Here is an 8,360-nt window from a genome sequence, read left to right on the forward strand (position 1 = left end):
GACAGATGACCAGAGGGGGAAAGTTCCATGTTCAGCATGCTAGAGGCATGTGACAAATGAACGGACCGCGTATTCGGATTCGTTGGATTTTTCTGAGCAACTTTCATATAGAAAACATTTTCATCTGAGCTACGGATTATTTTATATGATTTTTGAAAGATTTAACAATTTTCTAGAATTATTTATATTAACAGAAAAGGAATATGACGTCAGCATTGCGTGGGGATGACATCAGCAGTCAGTGACTGTTTTAGCTTAACTAATTATTTTTAATTATAAAACATTTTAATTAGTTTAATTAAGCGGCGGGGCCTGCATGTCAGTGGCACTGGGCTGCCCAGTCAGCAGTTGACTGGGTCAACCCAGTCAACTGGGGCCCGTGGGGCCCACTGGCAGTGAGCCAGGGGTGGGGCCTGGCCGGCCACGTTGGCAGGGCACCGGAGAGGGGCTCTGGCGAGCTCCAATGCGGCGGCGAGGAGCGGGTGAGCTTCGGGTTTCGCCCACAGGGCATCCCCGGGGCTGTGGTTTGGCCCATTCGAACGGCCAGTCCACACCGCGTCGAATGGAGGTGGTGGCGTGGCTGGGGACGGCCGGGAACGTCGCCGGCGGCGAGGCAGGTGGTGGTGGGTTTCCGGTGAGCGGCGAACAGGGGGCTACGGGGCACGGCAAGAGCAGCAGACGTGCGCGTTGGGCCACTAGGAACCCCAGGAGCACGATGCGGCGCTCGGCCGCATGTGAAGGCGACCATGGCCACGGCGCCAAGCTCGTCGGCGGTGAGGTTCTTCGGGCGAGCTACGGGAACGGGGCTATGGGCGTCGGAAAGCTCAGGAGAGAGAGGGGAAAGAAGCGCAGGCTCACAGTGCTCCTGCAGATGTGCTCAAGCATGCTCGAGGAGGGCTCGGTGCGGCGGAATCGACGGCGAAGCTCGTCGGAGAAGAGGAGGAAGACGGCAACGTAGGGGATGATGCAGAGGCGCTCCTGCTCGGGGGATTCGTCGGGGAGGAAGAGGAGGTCGAGGCGGTCCTTCTTGGCGCGGAGGAGAGGCGAGGCGGTGTCGGGGACCGCGTGTGTTACGCCGGCAGGGCCACGTCAGCGCTCGGATGCGGTGGGGAATGGGAGAGGCGGAGAGGGCAAGCAGCAGCTCGTGGGGAAGGGGGGAAAAGATATCTCGGAGGAGGCAGGGGGGCCGTCGCTGGCGTCCTTATCCTCCCCGCGGCGCCTGTAGCAGCGTGGCCGGCGAGGTGGTTCGGCGGCGACGCCCCTGTTGCGGTCTGAGACCGAGGAACAGGGCGGGGGGGAGAGAGACCGCTGCGAGGGGGCACTGGGCTGGCTCGGGTGGGTTAGGTGGGCTGGCCCAGGTGGGTTCGGTCCAGGGAGGGGGGTTGCTCTCTCTCTCTTCGCTTTTTCTTTTTTTTTAATCTTTTACCCTTTTATTTATTTTCCTTTTCTGTTATAGTTTTGCATCCTATTATTTTAGTTTTAGTAAAATATATACTTTGTTTATAAATTAGTATTTCAAATTAGTCCATACTCAAAAGTCCAGTCCTCAATAAATTAGTTTGACATTTTATTAATTACAAAAGGTTTTTTTAATAATTATTTTGCTGCTGTTTTATTCATCTCATATTATTTAAACATTTTATAAAGGTGTGGTTTCTCCACCATAATTATCTATGCAATATTTGGTTCACTCCGAACAATTTAATTTTAATATTTGAAAACTTTCGTTGTTTGCCATATTTTGAATTTGAATTTTGATCCGGTTTTGAACTAACGCGAGATTATCAACACTAACAGAGGTGACGTGGCATCATTAGCGTAGGTTTACTGTAGCATAATTATCCGGGCGTCACAAAGGCCCTGCCCCGGCCCCCTCCTCCCCACATCGCCAGCCACCGCCCGAAGCAGCCGCAGCAGCAGCGCCGCCGCCTGCCGTGCCGCCGCAGCTCCGTCGCCGCGCCGCAGCCCCGCCGGAGCCAACTACCCGGGCGACACCGCCGCCGCCGTTGACCGCCACCCGTTGACCGATATAGAAACCGCTCGGTTCATCGGTTCGTTCGGTTTTCTGTCTAGATCTTTTTTTAGGGTTAGGGTTTTCTCCGTTTTCTCGGTTATCTCCGACCGAATCTATTTAGCGAACGTTCGCCCGAATGCCTCTGTTCGTGAACGTGTTCGTTCGTTTGTCTCTGCTAACGAACGTTCGTTTGTTAGTCTTTTCTTTTTATTTTATTTTTTCGGCCAGGGACCTATCCGCAATTATTTTTTATCGTAGATTAGCCCCTGATCTTCAAACCCTCGTAACTTTTCAACCGTTTGTCCAAATCCAGTGAAACCAACGCCAAAATCTTCATCTCGAACCCTTCTCTCCAGTTAACCAACTTGAACATGGTTTTGAAAAAATTAAAATTTGGTTTCAAGCAGATTTGATTTCGAACTTCTTTTGATCATAGTTTCAGTTCCGTAACTCCGATTTGATTGATTCTTTTTGCAACTCGAAGCTCTTCAGTCTAACTTTAAGTTGGGATCTTTTTATCTAAGTTTTACCCTTGCATATATGCTTGAGTGCTTAAGTGTGATATTGTTTGTTTGCAATAGAATTTCCGGAGTGCGAAGCGTGCTACTACGAGTCTCTAGGGTTTGCAGATCTTTAGCAAGGCAAGTAACAGTTTGATCATATCCCTTCATTCCCCAGTTTTATGCATTAGTTTCAATCTTCAAACATTGCATGAGTAGGATTGATAACATGTGGGTATTGGGAAGTAGTAGTTGAGGTAGTACCTATTGCACTTTTTATTCAAACCCTGGGAGTTACTTCTACATTATGCTTATATGCTATGCTATGCTCGTAGACGTGGATTGGTTCGAGTGATTCATGACAGTTGTGACTATTATTATGAACTAAGGGTTTATTTAAGGTGGCTACTTTAACACACATCTTGGTGGATTGTTTGTGGGCACCTGGGGAATCCAGTGTTGTCCAAGGAGATACAGGGGAATCCGTGTGATCATCCTATGGTTCGCCACCCAGGCTCAAAGGGATCATAAGATTGTTCATGCTAGAAACTTCGGTGTGCAGCCACAAGCCATTATGGGCTCTGGCATAGTTGAGTATGTCGTGTGACCTCTTTCAGTGGTAAACTAGCAGATGTAGGGGACGTAGGTGGTACGGTTTACCCGTCGAAAGAGATAATGCTTCTGAAAGACTGTGCCTCGGTCATCCGTTTCTCAAACACCATTTTGTGCGAGAAATCCAACGGAGGAGATCGAGTCTTGTGGGGAAAAGTGCGCAAACCTCTGCAGAGTGTACAAACTAATCATGGTTACCCGTGTCCCCGGTTATGGACATCTTGAGTATCTGGTTCTTGAATTATTGATGTGATCTCGACACTCTTAATTAATTTGTTGGGTTGTTAATTACTTATTAATTGGGATTGAGATGGGGATTCCATTCTCAATGTTTTCAACCAACCTTGTAGTCAAATAAAATTATATTCCGTTGCAGTAGGAAAAAATTGGCTTTTCGCAAAACAAGATAACCATAGAGCTGTTGGAGAACGCCGTAATTGCAAAATAAATCCTATGCACACGCAAGATCATGGTGATGCATAGCAACGAGAGGGGAGAGTGTTGCCCTCGTAGACCGAAAGCGGAAGCATTATGACAACGCGGTTGATGTAGTCGTACGTCTTCACGATCGACCGATCCTAGTACCGAACGTACGGCACCTCCGTGATCTGCACACGTTCAGCTCCGTGACGTCCCCCGAACTCATGATCCAATAGAGCTTCGAGGGAGAGCTTCGTCAGCACGACAGCGTGATGACGGTGATGATGAAGTTATCGGCGCAGGGCTTCACCTAAGCACTACGACGATATGACCGATGTGGATTATGCTGGAGGGGGGCACCGCACACGGCTTGGAACAATCAACTTGTGTGTCCTAGGGTGCCCCCTGCCCCCATATATAAAGGAGCAAGGGGGAGGCCAGTCGGCCCTTGTTGTGCCCAAGGAGAGGAGGAATCCTCCTCCTAGTAGGAGTAGGATTCATCTTTTCCTAGTCCTACTAGGAAGGGGGAAGGAGGAAGGAAGGAGAGGGAAAGGAGAAGGAAAGGGGGGGGGCGCCCCCTTCCCTAGTCCAATTCGGACTCCCTATAGGGAGGGGATGCGGCTGCCCCTTGTGGGCGGCCTCCTCTCTTCCCTATGGCCCATGTAGGCCCAATAGTCCCCCCGGGGTTTGATACGTCTCCAACGTATCTATAATTTATGAAGTATTCATGCTATTATATTACCGTCTTGGATGTTTATGGGCTTTATTATGCACTTTTAAATTACTTTTGGGACTAACCTATTGACCCAGAGCCCAGTGCCAGTTTCTGTTTTTTCCTTTGTTTCAGTGTTTCGAAGAAAAGGAAAATCAAACGGAGTCCAAACGGAATGAAACCTTTCGGAAAGTTATTTTTGGAAAGAAAGCAATTCGGGAGACTTGGAGTGCACGTCAGGGGATCAACGAGGAAGGCACGAGGCAGGGGGCGCGCCCACCCCCCTGGGCGCGCCCTCCAGCCTCGTGGGCCCCTCATGGCTCCCCTGACGTATTTCTTCCTCCTATATATACCAATATACCCTAAAACCTTAGGGGAACAGGATAGATTGGGAGTTCCGCCGCCGCAAGCCTCTGTAGCCACCAAAAACCAATCGGGACCCTGTTCCGGCACCCTGCCGGAGGGGGGAACCCTCACCGGTGGCCATCTTCATCATCCCGACGCTCTCCATGACGAGGAGGGAGTAGTTCACCCTCGGGGCTGAGGGTATGTACCAGTAGCTATGTGTTTGATCTCCCTCTCTCGTGTTCTTGAGATGGTACGATCTTGATGTATCGCGAGCTTTGCTATTATAGTTGGATATTATGATGCTTCTCCCCCTCTACTCTCTTGTAATGGATTGAGTTTTCCCTTTGAAGTTATCTTATCAGATTGAGTCTTTAAGGATTTGAGAACACTTGATGTATATCTTGCATGGGATAACCGTGGTGACAATGGGTTATTCTATTGGTTCACTTGATGTATGTTTTGGTGATCAACTTGCGGGTTCTGCCCATGAACCTATGCATAGGGGTTGGCACACGTTTTCGTCTTGACTCTCCGGTAGAAACTTTGGGCACTCTTTGAGGTTCTATGTGTTGGTTGAATAGATGAATCTGAGATTGTGTGATGCATATCGTATAATCATACCCACGGATACTTGAGGTGACATTGGAGTATCTAGGTGACATTAGGGTTTTGGTTGATGTGTGTCTTAAGGTGTTATTTTACTACGAACTCTAGGGCTGTTTGTGACACTTATAGGAATAGCCCAATGGATTGATCGGAAAGAATAACTTTGAGGTGGTTTCGTACCCTACCATAATCTCTTCATTTGTTCTCCGCTATTAGTGACTTTGGAGTGACTCTTTGTTGCATTTTGAGGGATAGTTATATGATCCAATTATGCTATTATTGTTGAGAGAACTTGCACTAGTGAAAGTATGAACCCTAGGCCTTGTTTCCTAACATTGCAATACCGTTTGTGCTCACTTTTATCTTCAGTTACCTTGCTGTATTTATATTTTCAGATTACAAAAACCTATATCTACCATCCATATTGCACTTGTATCACCATCTCTTCGCTGAACTAGTGCACCTATACAATTTACCATTGTATTGGGTGTGTTGGGGACACAAGAGACTCTTTGTTATTTGGTTGCAGGGTTTCTTGAGAGAGACCATCTTCATCCTACGCCTCCCACGGATTGATAAACCGTAGGTCATCCACTTGAGGGAAATTTGCTACTGTCCTACAAACCTCTACACTTGGAGGCCCAACAACGTCTACAAGAAGAAGGTTGCGTAGTAGACATCAAGCTCTTTTTTGGCGCTGTTGCCGGGGAGGCTATGTAAGCGGCACTCATACCCCGTCAACCAAGCAGTTTCTGGCACCGTTGCCGGGGAGGTGAGTGCTTGAAGGTATATCTTTAGATCTTGCAATCGAATCTTTTTGTTTCTTGTTTTATGACTAGTTTAGTGTATAAAATAAAACTACAAAAAAATGGAATTGAGTTTGTCTCATACGCTTCATCTTTTTAATATCTTTCGTGAGTATGATGGAAAGGAAAATTGTGCCAAAGTGTTAGAAGAAGAATGCATTAAAATATTTGGCACTGAATCTTTGAATGATGAGCATGATTGCAATGTTGTTAGTATGAACTCCTTGAATATCCATAGTACTAATGATGATTGCACTAGTCATGATGAAAATATCTCTTATAAGCATGTCGATTTTTGTGGAGTGTATTGGGTTTTCAAGTACACACCAAATAGGGAAGATAGATATTGCAAGAGGCATAAGCATTTAGAAACTACATTGTTGCAAGAAAGGCTAGATGTTTGTGCTAAAAATTTAAATTTTCTTAGCCGTACTTGTGAACTTTGCAATGCACATGATCATTTCAGTACCCAATGCAAATTGTTTCATGATCATATCGTGTCCAAAAATTGCGATGACTTGATTTCCCTTGCACATCATAATGAACTTAGTTTGCTCTTGGGTTATGAAGAAATGAAACGTATAACTAAGGTCATTCCAGAATTTGCCCTTGATAGAGTTCTTCATTTTGATCTAGAAGAAATTTATATGTATTGTGCGGTGAATTGCATTGAAAATCCTTATATTGCCAATTACATAAAGAAAAGAAAGCAATTAGAAGATAAAGAGAACACTAATGAAAGGGAAGAGACTTCCCAATATCCTCCTATTATTTCTTATGATGAATCAGGTAACGAGGAGGAGCCTTCTATTCAACCAATCTCATTAATAAGGAGCTCCAAAAAGAGGATTGAACCCACACATGATGTAGTGAAGAAGAAGAAAAGAAAAAGGAAGAGAGGGAAAAAGATATCTCTCCCAAATAATGTTGCTCCTATTATTGTTGTGCCTCATGAAAATGAATCAAAAATAATTATGGAAGATGATGCACTTGATGATGATCTCGTTATGCCTATTGCTTGTTGTGATGATTATGATTGGGAAGATAATAATACTTCTTATGATCTTCAAAATCTTTTTGGCACTTGCTTGGAAGAATATGATAATTGCTATACTATTGGTGCTATCCATACTATTAATGATGAGAGTGATTATGCTTATGATATGAAAAGGCCCAAGCTTGGGGAAGCTATGTTTGATGAGAATGACATATTTGAGAATATATTTGCCGAAATTAATGTTTGTCCCAAGCTTGGGGATGCTACGTTTAATGATGATATTTTTAGCCTCCCAAGTTTTGATGTGCAAATTTGTTATGATAGCATGCCTCCTACTTATGATGATTATATTGATGAAAGTGGGTTTGGAAGAGTGTCACCTTTAGGAAGTAATGATCCCACTATTTTGGAGGATGTTGAATCATATAATATTTATGAAAGTGGATTTGGAGAGGTCATGACTTTATTTAGTGATGAGTCCACTATCTTGGAAGAGGGTTCAATCGAATATGATGAGAACAAAGTTGCTACTTATGATGATTATTGTGATGAAACTTATGCTATAAAGAGTAGTGATGACTATATTTATAAAACTTTTCATGATTATGATTACCCTTTTTCTGAAAATTACTCTTTTAATGTGGAAACAATTTATAGTATTCAAGTCTCTTATGATACTCCCACTATTCCGAATGAGAAGAATTTTGCTTATGTGGAGAGTAGTAAATTTTTTATGCAAGTAGATCATGAAAAGAATGCTTTAGGTGCAGGCTATATTGTTGAATTCATTCATGATGCTACTGAAAATTATTATTGGGGAGGAATATATGCTTGTAGGAATTGCAATAATATCAAGTTTCCTCTCTATGTGCTTAAGGTTTTGAAGTTATGCTTGTTTTGCCTTCCTATGCAAGATGATTCTTGTTCCCATAAGTTGTTTGCTCACAAAATCCCTATGCATAGGAAGTGGGTTAGACTTAAATGTGCTAGTCATATTCTTCATGATGCTCTCTTTATGTTTCTATTCTTATCTTTTATGTGAGCATCGTTGAAATCATCATGCCTAGCTAGGGGCGTTATACGTAAGCGCTTGTTGGGAGGCAACCCAATTTTTATTTTTGTTCTTTCTTTTTGGTTATGTTTAGTAATAAATAATGCATCCAGCCTCTGGTTAGATGTGGTTTTGTGTTTTAATTAGTGTTTGTTCCAAGTACAACCTTTGAAGACTTGGGTGAAGTCTTTATGATCATGCTGTAAAAAACAGAAACTTTAGGGCTCACGAGATTAGCTTCAACTTTTTACTGGAGAGTGATATTGTAACGCCCACGATGCGGCTATATCTCCC

The sequence above is a fragment of the Aegilops tauschii genome, chromosome 5, assembly GCF_002575655.3.
Source record: "Aegilops tauschii subsp. strangulata cultivar AL8/78 chromosome 5, Aet v6.0, whole genome shotgun sequence".
NCBI lineage: Eukaryota > Viridiplantae > Streptophyta > Magnoliopsida > Poales > Poaceae > Aegilops > Aegilops tauschii.